Raw genomic sequence first — 25,315 nt, 5'->3', positions numbered from 1 at the left:
GTTCAGATGGGCTATAAGCTTCTCCATAAGGACCATCCTCATCGTCATCAGACTCCTCATCAAGAAGCAAAGTGGGAGGCAAAGGTGTTACACGCCGAGGAGATGTCATCTCTGGGGTAATTTGTTGCCTTCTTATAGATATGCTGACCCTTTGAATCGTCGACGACGTCGTCGACGGACACGTCGTCGATGGAACCGTCGACGGGCCGTCGACGGAGAGATGGATTTCGTCAGCGGAGGGTGGATCGTCGACAGACGAGCTCGTCGTCATAATCATCATGGCCGTCGTCGATCGTCGACGTTGTCCTCGTCATCGTCGACGACACTATCTTCGTCGTCATTATCGTCGGCGTCGAAGATGTCAACACCATTGTCGACGAGCAGGAAACAGGTACCTTAAACGTCGACGAGGATATCAATGCCGCCGCCGTCCACGAAGCCGCCGTCGATGAAGCTGTACCTGAAGTTAAGTCCTTTCTGGAAGTGGTCGTCGACGTACCAGCTGTTTTCGTCGTCGACGGACGTGGTTTCTTGTCAGATCTTCCATCCTGAGGGACAGCAGAAGGATTTTTACCTCCCCTCTCCTTTTCAGATGGTTGAGAAGTAACAGATAAACTTTTCTTCACCTTCTTAGCTGTCTGTGTCTCCTCAGTCTGACCCAGCCTCTCCTTTACACCTCGGTGAGGAGATTTTATGGGACTAGCCCTTTCAGACCTATCAGAGGTCTTTTGTAAGGCTTTCACAGGGGTCTCAGTAGATGTTGAAGGGGATGACCTACCCCTCTTCTTGGATCTTCTGGAGGACACAGCTGAGGAAGAATCCTCACTGTCAGATGACAAAACCTCCTTACGTGACTTCATTTTCTGGAGCCAAGTCAACAAGCGGCCTTTCCTGTCTCTCAAGGTCTTTGTAGAGAATGTTCTGCAGATTTTACAATCTGTGGCCTTGTGGTCCGGGGCAAGCAGTAGATACAGTCCTCATGCTTGTCCTCCACAAACAGCCTCTTCTTAGAACAAGTAGCACAAGCTCTAAATAAAGCCTTCTTCTCCTTGTCAGACATATTAAATTTGAAAAAATGGAAAAGAATCCAATCTGAAAAGAAATCTGAGCAGAGCTCAGTGGAGACTCCCTAGCACAATGTGCGGTAGAAAAATCTGAGGCTCTGAGGCTCTCTCAGGAGGGTTCTATGAAGTGAGGCTATTCTGATTGGTTGTTGCAGAAATGTTGGACTCTTTTACAAAAAGAGGTGGATAAGCTACAAACTGCTATGGTATTTTTTATTTACAGAGGCTCCCATTCCGAGGTTGGGGGAATTATTTACAAAGCATGGGAATCTATGAAAGTTCCAATACTGGGGCAAACAAAAATTCCCCAACTGGTCATTAAACATACGCCTCTATATACATCTCAATAAGGGGGTATGATATTCGATTCAGGGGTAAGGGACGGACAAAACTGGAATTTATAATCAATATTTAGGTACCAGGGTACATGCCTTAAGACGGCAACCTTTTTCACGTCCAAGTAGGTCGACAGATACGAGGATCGTGAGGAATGGTAGTAGCCAATTCTAAGATGGCCCCCAGAAATGCGCGGTGAAACTAACACCACAAAGCGAATATAGCGTTTTTTCTCGCTCGATTTTTCGTGACGAGATACTTTATCACTAAACTCTGCATTAAAAGGAAGGGGGGATAGAGTATTCTTATGCACTACAAGAAAAAAAGGGAATACGCCACATCGCTAGGCGCAGGTAAGATTGCTGGATTAACAGACCCCCGCCAGATACGTAATACACAGAGGAGGGGAATGCGAGGCCCTCGCGAACACACATGTGAACACACATGTGTCTAATTTCATCGAGGCAGCGGGCGGTCTGGACTACTCGCAATTTGGGTTCAGACCTAATCACAGCACCAAATCAGCCCTCCTCTCCGTGACCGATACCATCAGGATGGCACAGGATAGAGGAGGTTCTATGATTCTGGTGCTGTTGGATCTGTCCGCTGCCTTCGACACAGTGTCACACGAAATTCTTATCGGTCGTCTGAAGAGGGTAGGGATAGGCGGATCTGCTTTGTCATGGCTGGAGAGTTTTCTCTCGGGCCGCTCACAAAGTGTCCGATTGGGCTCCCATTTTTCCATGGCTAGGGAGCTTACCAAGGGGGTTCCTCAGGGCTCATGCCTAAGCCCAACACTTTTCAATGTGTATGTGGCTCCCTTGGCCGACATTGTGAGAGAATATAGGTTCACGCCCATATCGTATGCTGACGACACCCAGCTTTTGTTTCCTTTCCCGACCCTGACTCCAGCAGTTAAACACACTTTTGCTGCGGGTATGAGAGCTGTAGCCGATTGGATGACCTCCAATTGCCTACAATGTAATGTGGGCAAGACGGAGGTCATGCTTTTCGGAGAAGCCTCTCTCCTCTGGTCACCCGACTGATGGCTTCTGGACTTAGGACCTGCTCCTTACCCCAAACAGGTAGTGAAAAATCTTGGAGTACGGCTTGACCAGTCACTGCTTTTAAAAGATCACGTAACTCAGGTAACGGGATCTTGTTTTAGGGTCATTGGGCTCCTGAGGCGTGTATTTCTGTACCTAGCAGATAGCCACAGGAAAACACTGGTTCAAACGCTTGTGATCAGCAGGTTAGATTACTGCAACAGGCTTCTTTTTTCTGCCAATGAGGAACAACTTGGCAGACTACAGGTAGCCCAGAACACGGCAGCTAGACTGGTTCTTAACGTCCCAGCCAGATCCCCCTCTCGCCCTCTTTTGAACAAACTCCACTGGCTGTCCATTCGCCAGCGGGTCAAGTTCAAAATTTGTTGCGTAATCCATAAATGCCTGTTTGGCACTGGTCCAAAATACTTGACCGAAAAATTTAAACCCTACGAGCCAGGTCGCTCTCTGCGCTCTAGGAACCAATTGTTGCTTCAAGTCCCACGGTTTAAAAGGGAAAGGCAGGGCGGTTGAGCACACTCTTACAGGGGTCCCACTCTCTGGAACACCTTACCCCTCACCCTGAGACAAAACTCCAAGTTAGGAGCCTTCAGGAAATCCCTAAAGACACACTTGTTCCTAACAATCTAAACCCTGCATCTGTTCCAGGCGAGGTCGCCCCCACACCACTGCTCCTGCCCGCTGTCTGCCAGCACTCTGCCCTGTTGACTGCTGCGCACTTCCTGCTGCTGCCTCATTTTTCCCTGCATTCCGCCGTCTGTCTGTTTACCCGTGTCTCCCCTGTTGCCTTCGCCCTGTTCACTTAACTGTTGTCTCCCCCTCTGCACTCCGCCGTTCGTATTGTGTTAGCCTCTGTCTCCCCTGTTGCCTTTTTTTGCCCCGTGTATTTAACTTTGTGTTCCCCCTTCCCTCTCCCCTTTTGCCTTCTGTATCCCCTCCCGTGTGCTTCCTGCCCAGCCGCCGGACGACCCAGCCACCGCTGAGCCGCCCTCGGACCTCCTTTCCCGCCACTGCCCTACGGCGTCTCAGCCCCCCTCCCGACCATTGGCCACCCCGCTCCCGCCACCCAGGTGACCCGCCCTCCCGGCTTCTCACTTATGATGCCCCCAGAGCGACCGCGCAGCGGACGCGCGCAGCGGGAGCGCCGATTGAGCGCCGAAGGTGCGCCAAAGGTAAGCCCGTCTGCGCCCGTCCGTGCCTGGACCGCGCCCAGCGCCAGGACCCCTGGCTCCCGCAGACACCAGCCCACCCGCCGGACCTACGACGCCACCGAGCTCAACGCACTCAACGCAGGCCGGATCCCGGGGTGCTACCGAGCCACCCCAAGACGCACCCACGGACCTTTCTGCTGCCACTCCTGCAAGTTCACCTGCATCCGGACCTGCAATACACCAGCACCGACCAAGACGAGCACCAGCAGCAGCCACCTAAAGTGCATCCTGCTCAACACCCGTTCCGTCCACAGACACGGCGTCGAGCTCTGGAACCTGCTCGATACCACAGCCCCTGACGTCGCCTTCCTCACGGAAACCTGGATGAACGCCTCCTCAGCGCCCGACATCGCCATCGCCATCCCGGACAGCTACAAGATCATCCGGAGGGACCGCGTCAACCAGACAGGAGGAGGCATCGCCATCATCTACAAGAACACCATCCGCATCACGACCAACACCGACGACACCCTCGCACCCGCCGACCACCTGCACTTCCAGATCCACATCAACCCCAAGACCACCCTCAGAGGCACCCTCATCTACAGACCCCCGGGACCACGCACACAATTCAGGGAAGACATCGCTGACTTCATCAGCCCGCACGCCCTCCCCTCCGCTGACTACATCCTCCTCGGGGACCTCAACTTCCACCTGGAGAACAACAACGACCGCAACACCACCACCCTGCTGGACAACCTCGCAAACCTCGGACTCAAGCAGCTGGTGACCCCCCCCCACCCACTACGCCGGACACACACTCAACCCCGTGTTCTCATCCAACAAGGACATCACCTTCAGCCATGCCACCGGACTCCACTGGACGGACCACAGATGCGTCCACTTCAGCTTCAGAAGGACCACGATCCACCACCACCAGCAACAGGTTGCACGCAGAAGCTGGAACAAGATCACAGCCGACCAGCTCGCGACTTCCCTGAGCAAGAACCCTCCCACCGGCGCAACGAACCCCAGCCAGGCGGCCACCAACCTCACAAAGTGGATCAGCAACTGCGCAGACGACCTCGCCCCTCTGAGGACCCCGCCCAGCAGATCCGGCAGCAAGAAAGCCCCATGGTTCACCGACGAACTCAAGAGCTCCAAGAGGAACTGCCGAGCCCTCGAGAAAGCCTGGCGCAGAGACCCAACAACGGACAACATGACTGCCCTCAAGCTCGCCACCCAAAAACACCACCAACTGATTCACGCCACCAAGAAAACTGCATTCAAGGAACGACTGGACAACAACGCACACAACAGCAAGGAACTCTTCAACATCGTTAAAGAGCTCTCCAACCCCAACGCTGGAATCAACGACATCACCCCTTCACAAGACCTCTGCAACTCCCTCGCCTCCTACTTCTACAACAAGATCGCGGACATACACAACAGCTTCAGCAGTCAACCGATGCACCCCACGACCGAACCACCGCCCCCACCACCACCCTCCGTGCCTGGACCCTGATCAGCACCGAAGACACCGTCCGCACGATGAACTCCATCCACTCCGGATCTCCGACCGACCCCTGCCCTCACCACGTCTTCAACAAGGCCGACGCTGTCATCGCACCCCACCTGCGGGACATCATTGTGAGAAGTTGGCTTGATATATAATGTTCACTATTCTAGTGAGCACTTTGTATCAGTCCAAACAACCCTTATGGTGATTAGTTGTAAGTCAACCTTATAGACCAGCTATCCTAGTAGCATGGATATGAGCAGTCTTCGGGCTAAACTCTAGAGGGCGTGTTAAGCCAGCTGTTATACCATCACATATACCCCTTGAACACCAAGTGAAAGGACACCACACAAGTGTTATGAAAATAAACAGTGTATTTATTAAAATCACAACAGCCCTGTACTCTTTATGAGGACAGGGTACTAAGCACACAACAAAACTCTTACGAAAATACTTCAAGTTGCACAATTTACACAAATGCCCGAGGGGCACGAAAAACCATATACTCTGAAAGTGGAATGCGAAATTACTACCAGGTAAGTACTGTACTAATAGGCTTTGGAATCGCTAGGACTACGTTACTGAACCTTCAGATTACTAGTAGGAGGCCTAGGGACTCGGGTGCAGAGTGTGCACTCTCACGCGGGATGCAGGACAAAGTCTATGGGAGCTAGTAAAGACAAAGTTAGTGTTCTCGGGCGAACCGGATAAGGTAGATCGAAAACGACAGTGGATCCTGACCCTTAGATAGTCAGGCTATGCTGGGGCACCGAAATGCCGAAGTTACCTAGCCCAGGGGCTGCAGCTGCATATGTCTCAAAAGACGTCGGGAATCCTCGTACACGAACCAGGTGCCTGAAGAAAAGAAGTTGTTGGCAGGCGACCAGTGAAGGTAGTTCGAGTGATCCAAGCCTGGATCGAAGATGGATGACACCTGAAAGCAGAGGGGACCAAGTTCGTGACTACTAGCCAGTAGTCAGGTGGCACCAGGAGGGCACCGGATGGTAGTCACCTCGACTAGGTGAGTGGGTGACGCTGGGCTCTGCAGTCTCACGGACCAGGAGGCGTTGTCGGCGACCAGGATGGAGGTGCGAGCTGTCCCACAATGGATGATGCTATTGACGTCGCTGGACCCAGGATTGGGGCAACAAGTCTTGGCAAATTCAAGCCCACGCGGTGGACCTAAAATGGCGTCTGGGGTGGACCAGGAGGGTCCGGGGTGCTCCTCTTTTGGAAAGGGAGCAAGGGCCAGTCTGGAGCAACCAGACCAGCAGCAGTGATGTCATCGGGCGTCGTTAAGAAGGCCACAAGCCAGCGGGCTAGTAGCCAAACAACGCGGTGAGCAGCAAAAAGCAGAAGGGCCCCACGCAGATCTCGTGGATGCTGGGAGGCTGGACTTCAGTGCTGGAGCTGCTCAGGGTCAGGGCTTCTCGGACCCCAAAGCACTCACCAGAGGATCCCTCGGCGGTCGTGCTGGATAGAAGTCGTGCAGTTCTGATGATGGCCGGTCCCTCGAGGTCTCGTCGCACCTACGGTTCTCAGCTTAGCTGTAGAGGTAGGTAGAGGTCAGAGGTGCCAGGGAAGCCGGGTCTCGTCGTGCTGGTCGGTCGGATTCCTGAGGAAGGACGTGCAGCAAACCGCAGAGTTCTTAGATGTTGCCTGCGGATGCAGGGTGACTACTCCTTAGCCACAAGGGAGAAATCTTGAGAAGAAGTCGAGAGTTCCTTTCGTAGAAAGTAGTTTCTTGATTCAAAGATGATCTAATTTGGAAGCCTTTATCCTAAAGAAAGGGGTGGGTACGGGACTAGGTCCTGCCCTAGGGGTGGGACCAGGAAGGGGGGTGGTTACACCCCTCTCCCATGCCGGACTTTCCCCAGGCCAGGGGCTGGTGTGCCCCTGGAACTGATTCTAGCCGGCAGATGCGTAGTGAGCACCGGGGTGCCACTCTGCAGTCACCTTCCTGTAAAGCCCTGCCTACCCAGGATACACAAAACCCTGTCTGGGATGGTGCTAGCACCGCCCCTGACAGGAAACCCTTTGTCCAAGCTCTCCTCGCTGGAAGGACTCCCAGCAGCAGGAGGTCAGACTCGTGTCTGTGGTGGCAGCATCCATTTTGTGGAGCTGAGGCTTCAGTTAACTTTAACCGGAGTTCACAGTTACATACATGTCGTGTCCCTCTAGAAGGGTCCAATGCTAACCCCGTCGCCAGAATTGGCGAGGGGTTAGTATTCCAATTCGTATGACACCTTACTCGACATGTTTTGATAAAGCAATACCAGAGATAGCATTTGACCGCGAGGATTATAATGCACTTAAGAGTATATGGTATGCGTTATCATGGAACAGCTATTAGGACTTGGGTCCGCAAGCTGCAAACAGGCTCAGCTCATGCCAGAGCACCATTTCACACGATTCCAAGCACTCTGCCTTCAGGATTGTCAAGGCCTGCCATAGGAGTGACTGATAGGAATCTGTGTGTCCATTTTTAGGGTTAGATATAGGTATACTATATCTAAAGCAAAGGGTGATTACACCACCTCGCCCCAGCTGTCGTGCAGCCAGTTGTGTTAGATTTAGATGGCCATCCAGGGGAGGCATAATACATGCTTCAGCCCCTGGTAGTGGTAGGCCCTGGGTACACCTATGCCCTGAGTTACAGGGTCTGATAAGGTGGCCCAGTCCCAATTGGATAATGCACCTAAGGTACACATGTCAATTTAGTGAGAGAACAGCTAGGCTGTGGGTCTGATTAGCAGGCCCACAGCCAGAGAAAGTCGTAAACCAGTGAAACAAAAGCAAAAAATCTGGGTGATCATAGGATTGCAGACCCTACTCTCCTACATGACCCCCCCCCCCAAACTTTGGGACAATAAACTAACCTTGACCAGGTGAGTCTTCTTGCTCTAAGTGGAAATACCTGGAGAGCCCATCTGCATTGCCATGATCAGTGCCAGGTCTATGCTCCACTGTAAAATCCATCCCCTGTAGGGAAATGGACCACCTAAGCAGTTTGGGGTTTTCACCCTTCATCTGATTTAGCCACAAGAGGGGCTTATGGTCGGTCTGAATCTTGAAATGAGTGCCAAACAAGTATGGCCTCAGTTTCTTCAGGGCCCAAACCACAGCAAAGGCCTCCCTCTCAATAGCTGACCAATTTTTCTCTCTGGGGGTCAGCCTTCTGCTTATAAAAGCAATGGGCTGTCTTGACCATCAAAATTCAGTTGAGATAGAACAGCTCCCACACCCAACTCAGAAGCATCTGTTTGGACAATGAATGGTTTGGAGTAGTCTGGACTCTTGAGGATAGGTGCTGTGCACATGGCCTGCTTTAGGTCATCGAATGCTTTTGACAGCCTGCTGTCCACTGAACCTTTTTTGGCATTTTCTTACTTGTCCGTTCATTAAGTGGAGTCACAATTGATCCATAATTTCTGACAAACTTTCTATAGTAACCAGTCAGGCCCAAGAAAGCTCGAACCTGAGTCTGGGTGGTTGGAGGAGCCCAGTCCCTGATTGACTGTATCTTGCTCTCCAGTGGCTGAACTTGGCCTCCACCTACAAGGTGGCCCAAGTATACAACCTGTGTCTGCCCTATCTGGCACTTGGTGGCCTTGATAGTGAGATCTGCTGCTTGCAGTGCCTCTAACACTTTCCTCAGGTGGACCAGGTGATCCTCCCAGGTGGAGCTAAAGATAGCAATATCATCAAGATATGCTGCACAGAAGTCATCCAGCCCAGTGAGAACATGATTCACCAACCTTTGGAAGGTGGCAGGTGCATTTTTCAAACCAAAGGGCATTACCACAAATTGATAATGCCCACCAGGGGTAGAAAATGCTGTCTTGGGCTTGGCATCCTCAGCTAACCTGATTTGCCAATACCCAGCTGTCAGGTCAAATGTACTTAAGTAGTTGGCAGAAGCCAATCTATCTATAAGTTCATCTGCCCTTGGTATTGGGTGGGCATCAGTCTTAGTGACTGCATTGAGACCCCTGTAGTCTACGCAGAACCTCATCTCTTTCTTACCACCCTGGGTGTGAGGTTTTGGCACTAGACCTACTGGACTAGCCCAAGGGCTATCTGAGGGTTCAATGACTCCCAACTCCAACATTTTCTGCACTTCTGTTTTGATGCAGTCTCTAACATGATCCGGCTGCCTGCAGATTTTACTCTTAACTGGCAAGCTGTCACCAGTGTCAACCTCATGGGTACACCAATTGGTTTGACTGGGTGTTAGAGAGAACATATGCCTGAAGGATTGAAGAACCTGTTTACAATCCTTCTGTTGATGTTCAGAGAGGCTGCCACAAAAGACAACACCATCTACTGACCCATCATCAGGATTCTGAGTGAGCAGGTCTGGGAGAGGGTCAGTCTCTTCCTCCTGTCCCTCATCTATGGCCATGAGCAAGCTCATGTCCTTCCTGTCAACATATGCTTTGAGCCTGTTTACATGAAGCACCCTGTGGGGGCTTCTGGGAGTTCCAAGGTCCACCAGGTAGGTGACCTCTCCCTTTTGCTCAAGAATTGTGTGGGGCCCAGACCATTTGTCTTTGAGTGCTGCTGGGGCCACTGGCTCCAACACCCACACCTTCTGTCCAGGCTGATACACAGTCAGGACAGCCTTTTGGTCATGCCAAGCTTTTTGGAGTTCTTGGCTGGCCTTAAGGTTTTCAGATGCCTTCTCCATATACTCAGCCATCCTGGAGCGGAGACCAAGTACATAGTCCACTATGCTGGTTGCAGGCTTTTTGAGAGGTCTCTCCCATCCTTCCTTCACCAAACACAGGGGGCCTCTTACAGGATGCCCATACAAAAGTTCAAAAGGGCTGTAGCCAACCCCCTTTTGTGGGACCTCTCTGTAAGCAAACAGAAGGCAGGGTATCAGGACATCCCATCTACGCCTGAGCTTTTCAGGTAGTCCATGAATCATCCCTTTTAGGGTCCTGTTGAACCTTTCAACAAGCCCATTGCATTGTGGATGATAGGGTGTAGTGAACTTGTAGTTGACACCACATTCCTTCCACATAGCAGTTAAGTAGCTTGACATGAAGTTTGCACCTCTGTCAGAGACAACCTCCTTAGGGAAGCCCACTCTGGAGAACACTCCAACTAGGGCTCTTGCCTCAACAGGTGCTGTAGTGGTCCTAAGGGGAATAGCTTCAGGATACCTGGTGGCATGATCCACTACCACCAGTATAAACTTGTGCCCTGATGCTGTCTGGGGTTCCATTGGACCAACAATGTCAATTCCCACTCTTTCAAAGGGCACCCCCACCACAGGCATTGGTATAAGGGGGGCCTTTGTTGTGCCACCTGACTTACCACTGGCTTGGCAAGTGACACAGGAGCGACAAAACTCCTTGGTATCCTCATTCATGTGAGGCCAGTGAAAGTGTGAGACAAGTCTGTCCCAAGTCTTTGTCTGGCCTAAGTGTCCTGCTAAGGGAATCTCATGGGCCAAGGTAAGAAGGAAACCTCTCTGAGTCAAGGGGATAACCAGCCTCCTGGTCATGCCAGGCTTGGGGTCTCTTGCCTCAGTGTGCAGGAGTCCCTCCTCCCAGTATACCTTGTGGGTACCTGTGGCGTTCCCAGCAGCCTCAGAAGCAGCCTGCTGTCTGAGGGGTTCAAGGGAAGGGCAGTCTAACTGTTCCTTCCCCAGGTCTTCTCTTGAGGGTCCCCCTGAGCCCAGGAATTCAACTTGATCAAGTTCAAATTCTTTAGGCTCAGTTTCCCTCAATTCCTGTAGGTCAGCCTCCTCTGAGACTTGATCCTCAACCTGGGTCAAGGGGGAAGGCATAGCCTTGACCCTACTGCTCTTCTTCTTGGAAGGTGTCTGGTCCATTGTTCCAGGATCCAGCACCTGTTCAGTGGGGCATTTTCTGGCCTGTGACCTAGTCACAGCAAGCACATGTGCTGGCAAGCCTAACATCTCCATGTGAGTCCTATGCTCCACTTCTGACCATTGTGATGACTCCAAATCATTGCCCAACAAACAATCCACTGGGAGGTCTGAGCTAACTACAACCTTCTTTTGGCCAATTACCCCTCCCCAGAAGAAAGCAACAATTGCCATACTATGACTGGTAGTGACATTGCTTGCATTGGTTACCAGGAAATCTGTACCTGGCATGATCTGTCCAGGGTCCACAAAGTTAGGTGTCACCATTGTGACACTGGCACAAGTGTCCCTATAGGCCTGAGCCATTTTTTCCATTGATAAAAAGTGTCTGTCTGTATTTGCCCAAAGTATTGGGACTGACATCAGGGGATATATCCATATCCCCTGTACAGACAAGGACAGCCTGAGTGAGTGTGCCAACTAAGTTGTCACACCCCTCAGAACCCAAGGTTAACCCAACTAAACCCTTGGGAGGTGCACTACTACTGCTGGCTGTACTAGGGGGCACAGGTGCCTTAGGGGCTGCAGTAGTAGGAGTCTGCCCTCCTTTCTCGGTGCACTCACTAAACCAGTGAGTTTTACTTTTACAGTACTGGCACCACCTTTTTGACTGGCCTTCTTGATTCTTCTTTTTCTGGGAAGCCTGACCCCCACCCTCTTTGGGTTGTTGGGGACCTGTCGAAGACTTCTGGTCATTTTGTTCACCTTTAGAATCTTTACCCTTCTGGTCTGATTTCTTCTGACCACCCTGGTTCTGGCCCTGGTTTTGCTTAACTCTTGTTCTGACCCATCTGTCTGCCTTCTTTCCCAATTCTTGGGGAGAGGTCAGATCTGAGTCAACAAGATGCTGATGCAACAACTGGTTCTGACAATTGTTTAAAATATGTTCCTTCATGATCAGATTGTACAATCCTGTATAATCAGTAACCTTACTGCCCAGCAACCAGCCCTCCAAAGCCTTAGTGGCACAATCTACGAAATCAGACCAATCCTGAGACTGAGTTTTCTGGGTATCCCTGAACAGCAACCTGTACTGCTCAGTGGTTAGGCCAAACCCATCAATCAGTGTATTCTTCAGGACTTGGCAATTGTTAGCATCCTCAACTCTAGTAGTGAGGAGCTTATCTCTACCTTTACCTTCAAAGGAGAGCCACAAGATAGCTGCCCACTGACTCTGGGGGACACACTGTACAGTGCAGGCCCTCTCCAGAGCAGTAATCCATTTGTGGATATCATCCCCTTGTTTAAAGGGGGGCACTATCTTACTCAGGTGTCTAGTGTCTAAACTCCTGTTTTCTCTTGGGAGAATGCTGCCACCAGTGGGATTTGTCCCACTCAATTCTTGCTCTCTAGCAAAGGCAAGTCTCTCTTTGGCCAGGGCAAGTTCTTTCCTTTCAATCCTCAGATTGACTTCCCTTACTTTGGCCTCATACACTCTACTCTGAGGGGATGTCATCCCTCTGTGAGAAGAGGCCTGAGAGCCATTGGTTTGAATGGATCTGTTAGAGCCTCTGGATAGAGACCTAACTCGTCCATTCCCAATGTTAAGCTGGCCTGAAAGGGGCCCCAGGAGTCTCCTAGTACCATTCTCATGCCTGCTTAAGTTGTCCCTAGTTAGCTGGCTAACTACTTCTGGACCTTTGTTTTCCTCATCCTCAGATGGCTCTAGATCCTCATCCTCCTCTTCACCTTCTGCAGAGAGATGGATAAGGTCAGGGTCACCTGTGGTTCCCTCTAGGGGAGGCATGTTCCCATCTGGATGAGAGGGTTCTGTGTTACCAGCCCTCCTAGCATCATAAGTCTCTAGGAGACCAATCAGAAAAGGAATTGTAGGGTTAGAACCCTGTTTTAGCTTCCTGGAGGTACACACTTGTCTCATCTCCTGGAAGCTAAGAGCAGCATATCTGGAAGTGACCTGTGGAGGGTCCACTGACACAAGGGGAGACTCAGAGTTTCCTCCTTTGTCTGACATGCTGATTCTAGTGTGGTGTAAGTGATGCACCTACCTACACTATTTGTTTGCCTAGTGATCCCTTGCTAAGAGTTGTAGCCAAGGTGTGCTAAGCCTTGAGGAGCTACAACAGCTGGTTCAGTAGAACTCAGAGTATTCTAAGCTAAGTTATATGTACCTGGAGTACTTATGTGATCTTTCACAAGATATTCTTAGGATACGTGTGGTAAAACAACAGCAAGCTCAAATCCCAACCGCTGCTCACCAATGTGAGAAGTTGGCCTGATATATAATGTTCACTATTCTAGTGAGCACTTTGTATCAGTCCAAACAACCCTTATGGTGATTGGTTGTAAGTCAACATTATAGACCAGCTATCCTAGTAGCATGGATACGAGCAGTCTTCGGGCTAAACTCTAGAGGGCGTGTTAAGCCAGCTGTTATACCATCACATATACCGCTTGAACACCAAGTGAAAGGACACCACACAAGTGTTATGAAAATAAACAGTGTATGTATTAAAATCACAACAGCCCTGTACTCTTTATGAGGATAGGGTACTAAGCACACAACAAAACTCTTACGAAAATACTTCAAGTTGCACAATTTACACAAATGCCCGAGGGGCACGAAAAACCATATACTCTGAAAGTGGAATGCAAAATTACTAGCAGGTAAGTACTGTACTAATAGGCTTTGGAATCGCTAGGACTACGTTACTGAACCTTCAGATTACTAGTAGGAGGCCTAGGTGACTCGGGTGCAGAGTGTGCACTCTCACGCGGGATGCGGGACAAACTCTATGGGAGCTAGTAAAGACAAAGTTAGTGTTCTCGGCGAACCCGATAAGGTAGATCGAAAACGACAGTGGATCCTGACCCTTGGATAGTGAGGCTATGCTGGGGCACCGAAATGCCGAAGTTACCTAGCCCAGGGGCTGCAGCTGCATATGTCTCAAAAGACGTCGGGAATCCTCGTAGACGAACCAGGAGCCTGAAGAAAAGAAGTTGCTGGCCGGCGACCAGTGAAGATAGTTCGAGTGATCCAAGCCTGGATCGAAGATGGATGACACCTGAAAGCAGAGGGGACCAAGTTTGTGACTACTAGCCAGTAGTCAGGTGGCACCAGGAGGGCACCGGATGGTAGTCACCTCGACTAGGTGAGTGGGTGACGCTGGGCTCTGCAGTCTCACGGACCAGGAGGCGTTGTCGGCGACCAGGATGGAGGTGCGAGCTGTCCCACGATGGATGATGCTATCGACGTCGCTGGACCCAGGATTGGGGCAACAAGTCTTGGCGAATTCAAGCCCACGCGGTGGACCTAAAATGGCGTCTGAGGTGGACCAGGAGGGTCCAGGGTGCTCCTCTTTTGGAAGGGAGCAAGGGCCAGTCTGGAGCAACCAGACCAGCAGCAGTGATGTCGTCGGGCGTCGTTAAGAAGGCCACAAGCCAGCGGGCTAGTAGCCAAACAACGCGGTGAGCAGCAAAAAGCAGAAGGGCCCCACGCAGATCTCGTGGATGCTGGGAGGCTGGACTTCGGTGCTGGAGCTGCTCAGGGTCGCGGCTTCTCGGACCCCAAAGCACTCACCAGAGGATCCCTCGGCGGTCGTGCTGGATAGAAGTCGTGTATTTCTGATGATGGCCGGTCCCTCGAGGTCTCGTCGCACCTACGGTTCTCAGCTTAGCTGTAGAGGTAGGTAGAGGTCAGAGGTGCCAGGGAAGCCAGGTCTCGTCGTGCTGGTCGGTCGGATTCCTGAGGAAGGACGTGCAGCAAACCGCAGAGTTCTTAGATGGTGCCTGCGGATGCAGGGTGACTACTCCTTAGCCACAAGGGAGAAATCTTGAGAAGAAGTCGAGAGTTCCTTTTGTAGAAAGTAGTTTCTTGATTCAAAGATGATCTAATTTGGAAGGGTCCCCGCTCCTGCCTTTATCCTAAAGAAAGGGGTGGGTACGCGACTAGGTCCTGCCCTAGGGGTGGGACCAGGAAGGGGGGTGGTTACACCCCTCTCCCATGCCGGACTTTCCCCAGGCCAGGGGCTGGTGTGCCCCTGGAACTGGTTGTAGCCGGCAGATGCGTAGTGAGCACCGGGGTGCCACTCTGCAGTCACCTTCCTGTAAAGCCCTGCCTACCCAGGATACACAAAACCCTGTCTGGGATGGTGCTTGCACCGCCCCTGACAGGAAACCCTTTGTCCAAGCTCTCCTCGCTGGAAGGACTCCCAGCAGCAGGAGGTCAGACTCGTGTCTGTGGTGGCAGCATCCATTTTGTGGAGCTGAGGCTTCAGTTAACTTTAACCGGGGTTCACAGTTACATACATGTCGTGTCCCTCTAGAAGGGTGGAATGCTAACCCCGTCGCCAGAATTGGCGAGGGGTTAGTATTCCAATTCGTATGACACCTTACTCGACATGTTTTGATAAAGCAATACCAGAGATAGCATTTAACCGCGAGGATTATAATGCACTTAAGAGTATATGGTATGCGTTATCATGGAACAGCTATTAGGACTTGGTTCCGCAAGCTGCAAACGGGCTCAGCTCATGCCAGAGCACCATTTCACACGATTCCAAGCACTCTGCCTTCAGGATTGTCAAGGCCTGCCATAGAAGTGACTGATAGGAATCTGTGTGTCCATTTTTAGGGTTAGATATAGGTATACTATATCTAAAGCAAAGGGTGATTACCCCACCTCGCCCCAGCTGTCGTGCAGCCAGTTGTGTCAGATTTAGATGGCCATCCAGGGGTGGCATAATACATGCTTCAGCCCCTGGTAGGCCCTGGGTACACCTATGCCCTGAGTTACAGGATCTGATAAGGTGGCCCAGTCCCAATTGGATAATGCACCTAAGGTACACATGTCAATTTAGTGAGAGAACAGCTAGGCTGTGGGTCTGATTAGCAGGCCCAGAGCCAGAGAAAGTCGTAAACCAGTGAAACAAAAGCAAAAAATCTGGGTGATCATAGGATTGCAGACCCTACTCTCCTACAATCATCAACACCTCCTTCGACACCGCTACCTTCCCGGAGAGCTGGAAGCACGCCGAGCTCAGCGCTCTACTTAAGAAGCCATCAGCCGACCCCACCGTCCTCAAGAACTAGCGCCCCATCTCGATGCTCCCGTTTCCTGCAAAAGTCATCGAGAAGACCGTCAACAAGCAGCTGGCCGCCTTCCTTGAGACGAACGGATCCCTCGACCTCTCGCAGTCTGGCTTCCGGGCAAACCACAGCACCGAGACCGCCCTGATCGCAGCCACCGATGACATCCGAGCCCTGCTCGACAATGGAGAAACATCGGCCCTCATCCTCCTAGACCTCTCTGCGGCTTTCGACACTGTCTGCCACCGTACTCTAGTGCAGCGCCTCAGCAACGTCGGAATCCAGGAGAAGGCACTGGAGTGGATCATCTCCTTCCTCGCCGGAAGGACACAGAGAGTCCGCCTCCCCCCGTTCAGATCAGAAGCCACCGAAGTCATCTGTGGCGTTCCTCAAGGCTCCTCGCTCAGCCCAACCCTCTTCAACGTCTACATGAGCCCCCTCGCAGCCATCGCACGCCAACACAACCTCAACATCATCTCCTACGCCGACGATACCCAGCTGATCCTCTCCCTCACCAACGACCCCGCCACCGCCAGAGCCAACCTATACGAAGGGATGACAGACGTAGCCAAGTGGATGATGAACAGCCGCCTGAAACTGAACTCGTACAAGACGGAAGTCCTCATCCTGGGATCTTCACCCTCCGCCTGGGACGACTCCTGGTGGCCCCCCGCCCTGGGCAGCGCACCCAAACCAACAGACCACGCACGCAACCTGGGCTTCATCCTGGGCTACTCCCTCTCCATGACCAGACAAATCAACGCCGTCTCCTCGTCGTGCTTCAACATCCTGCGCATGCTACGTAAGATCTTCCGGTGGATCCCCACCGAGACCAGGAAGACGGTCACCCAGGCCCTCGTCACCAGCCGTCTGGACTACGGCAACTCCCTCTACGCCAGTACCACCGCCAAACTCCAGAAGAGACTCCAGCGGATCCAGAACGCCTCAGCACGCCTCATCCTGGACATCCCCCGTTGCAGCCACATCTCCGGACACCTGAAGACCTGCACTGGCTCCCGGTCATCAAGAGAATCACCTTCCGTCTCCTCACCCACGCACACAAAGCCCTACACAACCAAGGCCCAGGATACCTCAACAGCCGCCTCAACTTCTACGCTCCCACACGCCAGCTTCGATCGACCGGCCACGCCCTCGCCGCCGTCCCCTGCTTCCGAAGAGCCACCAGAGGGGGAAGGTCCTTCTCCTACCTGGCCGCCAAGACCTGGAACTCCCTCCCGACCCACCTCCGCCTGACCCAGGACCACCTCGCCTTCAGGAAGCAGCTCAAGACCTGGCTGTTCGAGCAGTAGCGGACCCCCCCTCCCCTAGCACCTTGAGACCCTCCGGGTGAGTAGTGCGCTATATAAATGCTTTGATTGATTGATTGATTTCTTGTTTGTTTATTGGTCTCTGGCATTTGGTTTATGGTAAGAACATAAGCGCGGAGATACCCCTATGGGGGTCGAATTCCTGCGCTATACAAGCAAATAAATAAATAAAAAAATAAAATAAATAAAAGACATACCTACCGGGGGGGGGTGAGTGGAATCCCTTAATAGGATAAACATAGAGAGGTTCATTTGATCGATGAAGGTTTAAGAGAACGGGCAATCTAAACAGAAGTGACCCCATATGGGACTCTGGACGACAACTTTAGATATGTGACAGGAAGCACCATAACTGGGGAGGAGGGCAAAAAACAAGTAACCGTCGCACTACATGTAGAGTAAGAAGTACAACAGTGATACCTCCCGGAGCTCTGAGAATGCCACATAGATGTGCAAATAGGCAATACCTCAATGGGGAATTAAGAATCATTAAGGGTACAATGGTGAGTTACTAGCACCGCCCGAGCGTCTGAGCCCGCAAGTACAGGCATTCTATGCAACCATGCAGTGAGGGCTAGATGTAAGAAATAGAGGACATATAATTGTCTCTGTGTTTGTTTGTATAATATCAATAGATTCAAAACCCCTGAATAGTCCTGGATAGACGTATCAATAGTCAACCACAGCGAGAACACGTGTGGGGAGATTAAGGACCCCCAGAACGATAGTAGCAGGCAGGACCATCTTTTATTAAAGGTAAGCTAAATAGAAACCATGCAACCCATGAAAGAACCGAGGGAAGTTAATAAATCTCCAAGAAGTTATATAGTAAGGTTACTTATTGAACCTTCTAGTCTTCTCTTTGCATTTTTGGAACAGAGACAATTGTTTTTAAGATATATAGCCCACTGAGGGACCACACTACAAAAAACCATCTATGTTATATAGAAGAAAAGTGAAAATCAACAAGTGGAATTTCGAGGTAAGATATAAACAAAATTGTTCTAAAAAAGAGAGGAGGAGTTTATCAGGAAGCAAGTGTGGGTAAAGCTGTAACTGCTGCACACTCATCTCCCCCTTTTTAGGAAATCGTCCAGAATTAAATAAGGACGGAGGATAGGACTATATCCAGCCCTAATATGCAATATAATTGACACATTTGATGGTTAGTAATGGCTGTTAAAAGAGGTTGAGTGTTGTGAGTTTGAAAGGTGGAGGAATTATAAGAGGTATGGAGAAATTGAGAAACGTCCATGGCAACCAAGGGGGGACCTAAATGTATAACCTTACAGTGAAATGTAATGCACTCTTTTGCGTTGTTGTAAATTTAGATCTTAAAATGCACTGTCTGATGCTGTCATTGATAGCTTTAAATTCTAAATGGGGAGGAAGTAATGCGGTAGATAGGATGTTATTACTAGGAGACTGAGGTCATTGATTATAAGATGAAATGTCTCTGACTGAATGGATTGATGCCTAGTTTCTATTGTAGCTGATTGTTGTGTTCTCTCTTGTATAGATACAAACTATAAAGTGACCCCATATTGAATTGTGTCCTGAGGAAGGTGGCACTGTATATGTTTTTAAGCCACCGAAACGCGTCAACGCCTTTGTACTGTAATGAAACAAAAAAAGCCTAGGAGCATTTAGATAAGAAAACATTTTTTTTACTAAAAGTTCCAGACCGATCTCATACAGCAATTGGATCAAATAGATGATTAAACAGATAAAAACACCAGTTTTTTTAACTGGGGGTCTAGCATGTATTTTTAAGGTTTTTTTAAATTGTTTTTGTACTGCATTTTTTGATGTCAAGATTATTTGAAATGTATAAACTTGTGTAAAATGTTTTCATATATTGATTGCATACATACTTCTGGGACATTTACCGAAATGTTTAAAAAGAGATAATTTACCTTAATAAAACAGTTTAAGCATTACATTTCAGTCTGTGGGTATATTTGGAATCTGAATCTACATATTCAGTAAAGTGGTATGAAACAGTTGTATGGTGAGGTCATTTAGGAGAGCATGTAAAGTGACTGGGTGAAAATAGACAATGTTTTTCCAGGGATGCTCTAATTTGCTTAGTTGTCTAAAGAACCCTGTTCCCTGGAACAAGCTGGGTTAACTCTCTCGTGTTTAACTAAAACAGGCTCTAAATAAACCTTTTTTTCTCCTTGTCAGCCATTCTCAGGAGTTGGTGAACAAGTAGGCAGTAATCAAAATTACCAAATCAGTTGAACAACTATGAAATCCAATCCAAATTGAAGTAGAAAACTGTAGAGTTTGAGCAGAGCTCAAAGGAGACTCCCTAGCGCAACGTGCGGTAGAAAATCTGAGGGGCTAGAGGTTCTCTCAGGAGTGTTCTAGAGGGTGAGGAGCTCTGATTGGTTCAGGGAGAAGTTTGGTCTCTCTTACATAACAAAGGTTATGGGTTGCATAAGGGAAATTGGCCTAGGCCTCTTTTGAGTTTGCTATACTACTAAGCATTGCTTTTTCATGTACCGGAGACTCCCTTCTCGACGACGGGGAATGATTCAGGCATGTGAATCTATGAAAGCTCCAATACTCGAGTAACAATTCATATATTCGAATGAGCTACCGTCTGTGATAATGAACAAAATTAGTCTTGCTGATATAAAGTATTTGCCTAAGATCACACAAATTGGTGAAACACGGAAACAGGGGTTGACTCCAGATACTTCCAGTTTCACCTGTGAAATCAAGCCACTAGATAGGTATCTTTCTGACATCAACAGTTAATTTTTTTACCTAACTCTTGAATAAATCAGATTAGCGGGTGGGTGACAGGCAGCATTCACATTTTATATTTGGAAGTTTGACATAGACCGGACCTTGCCCAAGGACAAAAGAGCACTTCACCACACACAAAGACTCTGTTACATGTTTTATTTGGTTTTTTTTGCTGTTTATTTGTGTTGTTCGGAATGGGAGATTTGCCTGACATTTTGCTTAGGGCCCCTTTAGGAATTGTTTCTATGTTTTTAAGTCAATTACCGGGATCAGACATGTTTTCTGAAATGTGCTTGCCACTTTCATAATTAATCATTCTACTCCACACCAAGGCCAGACAGGCCCTATGGGGCATCAGCCATTTTCCCAGGAGGCTGGAGAGGTGGGACGCTAGTTGTGTTACTGGGGGGAGGTTTTGCAGCAATGATGCTATATAGACCCCCAGTAACAAATGCAGCAGCACTGTCTAGCATAAAGACTCACTTCTTACTCTCACTGCAGAGTCCTTGTATATACACCCAGTAGTTTTCAAGTGACAATAAAAGTGTCAAGGTTGATATCCTGGTGGAGTTTTGTCTCATCAATTGTAGCACAGAGGGTTAAAATGCCTGCTGCATAGTACATGTAACATACAGATCACAGAACTGTATTTCATGTGCAGTGGGTTACTGCTTTTGTCACAGAGATCCATTAGTAGTTACTTGTAAATCATAACTTACAATTGTAATAAATCTAGCACAGTGAGCTATGAACTGCCCTCAAAGAGCTGCATGCAAACTGCATGGTACAGGTTCCAAAGTTCTTTTTTTTCCCAGTCTCCCTTTATCCTAATATTCCTAAAATCGGTTTGTTTAGGTAGAAATACATTCTTGTTAGTAAATCCAACCACTGTGTTACTTTTCAAATCCCAAGTTTGTGCTTCTCCAAATACTCTTAAAAAATGCCTACAAGTATGGATGACATGTATCATCCATACTTGCTCACTCGCTACGAATCGTATGGGGGCTGCTCTGACAAAATTTGCCAAGGCTGCTTTGGGTTCCCAGGCCGGCCATGTTCTGCATACCCTCAACTAGGATATCAAGCGCATCGACCTCCGAGGGCAAAGAAAGTGCAATATAAATAACTACAAAACAAACAACGCTCTTTTACCAGGCCCTGGTGTCTGGTGTTTGTGACCTATTGGTGGTGGCCATCTCTGAACATAATGTTAAATAGCACCTTCATGAAATGGTTGCTGGTCGGTCAATTTGAATTATAAAGCTTTGTCTCTTGGCAGTTCGTACTCCATCCTATTTTTGTAAAAAGCAGAGTGAAAAGAAATAAAACAAAATAGTGGCATTTAAATTGTTATTTTTTTAAATACTGAGACAGACCAACACATCTGATAATCTTACAGTGCATGCATATCTCTTATATACAAGGAGTGAACAAAGTCAAAATCGTGACTCTCTTAAGTACTTGGGAAAAGATAAGTTGTGTGCCTTTGTTTCTCCTCATTGTATTTAAGTGTGAGGCTCCCAGACAGGATACTCCAACCAGAAGGATGCCTAATGGCCCTTAACAGTGACTGGAAATGCAAGCAGAGCCTACATGCAGGATGCACTGTTCCTAGGAGAAAATTATTCTCACAAAGTAAACATATGATAAAATGCTAATGAATCAAAAGATCTATACCTGGATATTGCCAACATAAATTTTATTTTTCACAGTGATTATTCAGTAATAATCCTGCCTTTTCAACTCATCTTGTTGATCATGCAATGTTATCTTTACATGAATCTATATGGTTGATAACAAGAGCAAAATACAAATATATGTGTGACTTAATGCGCCACTATGCTTCAAGTTAATCCATTAGAAGAAATAACATTAAATGTAGTTTCTAGTTGTCGCCCGATGCATTTCGGGAAGCCCTGTTCCCTTCTTCAGGGGCGAGTACCTAGAGCAAATATAATACAGAGAAATGTATGTGTCAAAAAAATTCAACTGCAGATGAATAAACAATATACACAGGAAGGAAAAAAGAAGAAATAGCTTTCAAAATTTGTCATTAAAAGAACATTCAATCGTTAGAGCATATCAACTGTGTTAAGCAGAAGAATCATTGTACATATCCCCTAGTGTGAATCAGTAAGACATTCATCCTATGTTGTAGTGCTGCCCATCTAATGGAAGAACAGACTAATAGTCAGCCAACGAAAATATACTTAAGCAGAAAACACCGCTCATTATTCTAGAACAATAACATATAAAAACATCTAAGTATATGTGCGTGGTCTGTGGGTAAACTTAAAAAACCGAGCAAATGCCATGTAAGTTAGGCCAGTATGTATCATAACCTGCAGTAAAGGTCACAAGGACTGAATAACCATCAGTGCGTTTATGCTTGCTCTAATACGCACGATCGGGAGAATGGGAGAGTAATGAACCTACCAGCTAGAGGGTGGTGGATAATACGCTCTCTGAGTCTTTCCTTGGTATCTGTCACCTTCAAACACTGTGGAGACATGAAGTTGATGGACACCGAATAAGCTAACGTTATTCCATAAGACGGGGTTGCTTTAAAGATTATCTCAACTCATTAAATAGAAATAGCTGTGTTCTAGCCAGCATGAGCCAAAAAACGTGCGCATGGGAAGCATTTACAAAAGTGCAAACTCGGCTCTAGGGAATGTCCTATTAGTTGTTGGACGTGCATGTCCCCTAAGGTGGAATTAAAAGTAACACTGCCAATTTTCAAATAAGAAAATAAGAAAAGTACCTGGAGTCTTAGGTGACTATAAGCAGATCCAGTAACATATGCTTAACACCGGACCGTTCTGTGAAATGCGTAGAAAGCTCTTCTCATTATTAAAGAGGGAATCTACAGGGAAATACAAAACAGGGCTAGAGGCTATGTCTAGTGCACTGTGACTGTAAAGGCATGAGCACTGAAACGAGTCTTACCGGTTCTGTCATGAACTCGGAATTATCCTCGTGAGTTTTAAGGTGGACTCCTATGAAAGGAAATACATAACGGAACAATGCTTAGTCAGACGGCAACCCGATGAAGGGAAAATGAAGAATACGAGCGCTGCACTGAGTCTTACCGGAAAGCTGGTGAACGCGACGACACACGCGACGGTGGAATCCTGATGCGGAAATCAGCGGAGGGATACCATACAGGTTCTTAAATAGTTCCTAGGTGAAGCACGTGTGTGAGTCTAACAGGGATACTGGAAAATGAAGTGCTAACACTAACGTGGTATCGAAAAAAGACTAAAGTGACAGGGGCTCTTACAAAGGAATACAACTCATGATGAAATGACCCTCATTGAATAAGATGGATAACCATAATATGGAGATACAATAAAACTTGCAGGCACGATAAAAACCACATACTTGAGATATCGATTTACTAAACTGAACAGTGCTGTACACAATAAATAATTAATAGCCTCAGTTTGGTGTCAACTACGTAATTATTCACAAAAAAAGACCACAGTCTCAAAATACCGATGTGTATTGTCCTGACTATAGTGATGTGAGATGTCCCTCTACATGCGTAGTTACATTCTATTTATGTAGCGAGTGCTTACTGGTTTCTATCAATTGTGGAAATAGATGCACAAATCAATTATAAACAATATACCATGGTAAATGCATAATAATGTGGTTACATCGCCATATCGAGATTCCAAAACACCTGAAGGAATGCAATTAATGTGTACATCAAGCAACATGAATAAAACCATTAATATGGTGATCATAACAAAAGAATGCGAACTATGCGTGAGCATAACTGGGGACAGTATATGCTGTGGGATGAATGTGGGAATTTAATATGACAATGAGTCTGCAACACGAACTTGAAATGCTAAACAGATACTAAGACTCATAAGAAACAACTGTAATCAACCCTATCATTGAGACCTGTGGGTATCAAGGTGGTGAGATATTCAATCCAGTACACCTCCCTCTGCAGTAGTTTGGCGTTGTTATCTTGGCCTTCTAGTTTAGGTACAACTTCAATGATTTGCGCTCTCAGTTGAGCAATATTGTGTTTGAACTCTATCCAATGTGTTGCTACTGAGGTGGTTCTGTTTTTACACCTGAAATTGCTTTTGTGCTCAGTGAGCCTTGTCTTGAATTTACGTGCAGTTTTGCCTATATATAATTTGCCACATGGGCATTTTAGGCAGTAAACAATGTTCATGGTGTTACAGTCCCCAGAGTGACGTAACTCAATCTTTTTACCTGTAGTGGGGTGCGTCATGCTGTTACCTGTTATGATGTTATTGCAATGTACACAATTTTGACAGCGCATAGTGCCTGAATGGGGTTGTGTAGTTACTTTGGTATTGCAAGTTCTCAACTTATCCATTAAATTCTTGCCTCGGGTGTAAGCAAAAATAGGTTTGTCGGCAAAAATATTCCTGAAGTCACTTTCGTTCTGTAGCAGTTCCCATCTGCTAAGAATAATTATCTTGATTTTATTGGACACAGTGGAAAATTTAGACACAAATGTGATTCCTGACTTCTGTACTTTAGGTGGAGGATTAAGTAGTATTTGTCTGTCTACCGTTGACAGTCTTTCAATTGTGTGATCAAGAACTTCTGTGGGATAGCCTCTACTCTCAAACCTGTTGCGATGCTTGGGGATTTGTGCGTTTAGTGCATCGTCATTAGTGCAAATTCTTTTCAGTCTCAGAAAGTGCGAATAGGGTAAATTGGTGATGAGACTCTTTGGATGGAAACTGGAAAATAGTAGAGTGCTGTTACGGTCTGTGGGCTTTGAAAAAATGTCAGTATGCAACCTCCGTGACTGGTCATCTTTCTTAATCAGTACGTCTAAGTAATTGACCTCAATCTCACTCATGGAGTGAGTGAATTGTATTCTCAAGTTCCTGGTATTGAGTTCAGTGATGAGTCTATGGAGTTCAGTGGTGTCTTTGCTCCAAATTAGAAAAATGTCATCGATATATCGACAGTATTGGACGAGACCCATTTGCCATTCTTCATTGGTCAAAATATATTCGTCTTCAAACTTGGACATGAATATATTTGCATAGGCTGGAGCCCCAGAAAATCCCATGCTCGTCCCTGTCAATTGGCCATAGAAATTATCTTTCCATCTGAAATAACTGTTGTTTAAGCAGAAAT

The 25,315-nt window shown here is 48.0% G+C and overlaps 1 protein-coding gene and 1 long non-coding RNA gene across 2 annotated transcripts in view; both read right to left on the bottom strand.

Annotated features, from left to right (window-relative positions):
* Positions 1–25,315, bottom strand: part of LOC147703391 (uncharacterized) — a 9,287,842-nt gene that overhangs the window by 7,324,175 nt on the left and 1,938,352 nt on the right. The gene's annotated exons all lie outside the window — the stretch shown is intronic.
* On the bottom strand, positions 21,853–23,573 carry LOC147703396 (uncharacterized). The gene is made up of 5 exons (XR_015297297.1): positions 23,263–23,573; positions 23,120–23,169; positions 22,935–23,036; positions 22,607–22,670; positions 21,853–22,112 (listed from the first exon to the last, which is right to left on the bottom strand). It is a non-coding gene; the product is annotated as an uncharacterized LOC147703396 (long non-coding RNA).

The sequence above is a fragment of the Lissotriton vulgaris genome, chromosome 7 (assembly GCF_964263255.1).
Source record: "Lissotriton vulgaris chromosome 7, aLisVul1.2, whole genome shotgun sequence".
Lineage (NCBI taxonomy): Eukaryota > Metazoa > Chordata > Amphibia > Caudata > Salamandridae > Lissotriton > Lissotriton vulgaris.
This window is presented reverse-complemented; position numbering and strand designations above follow the sequence as displayed.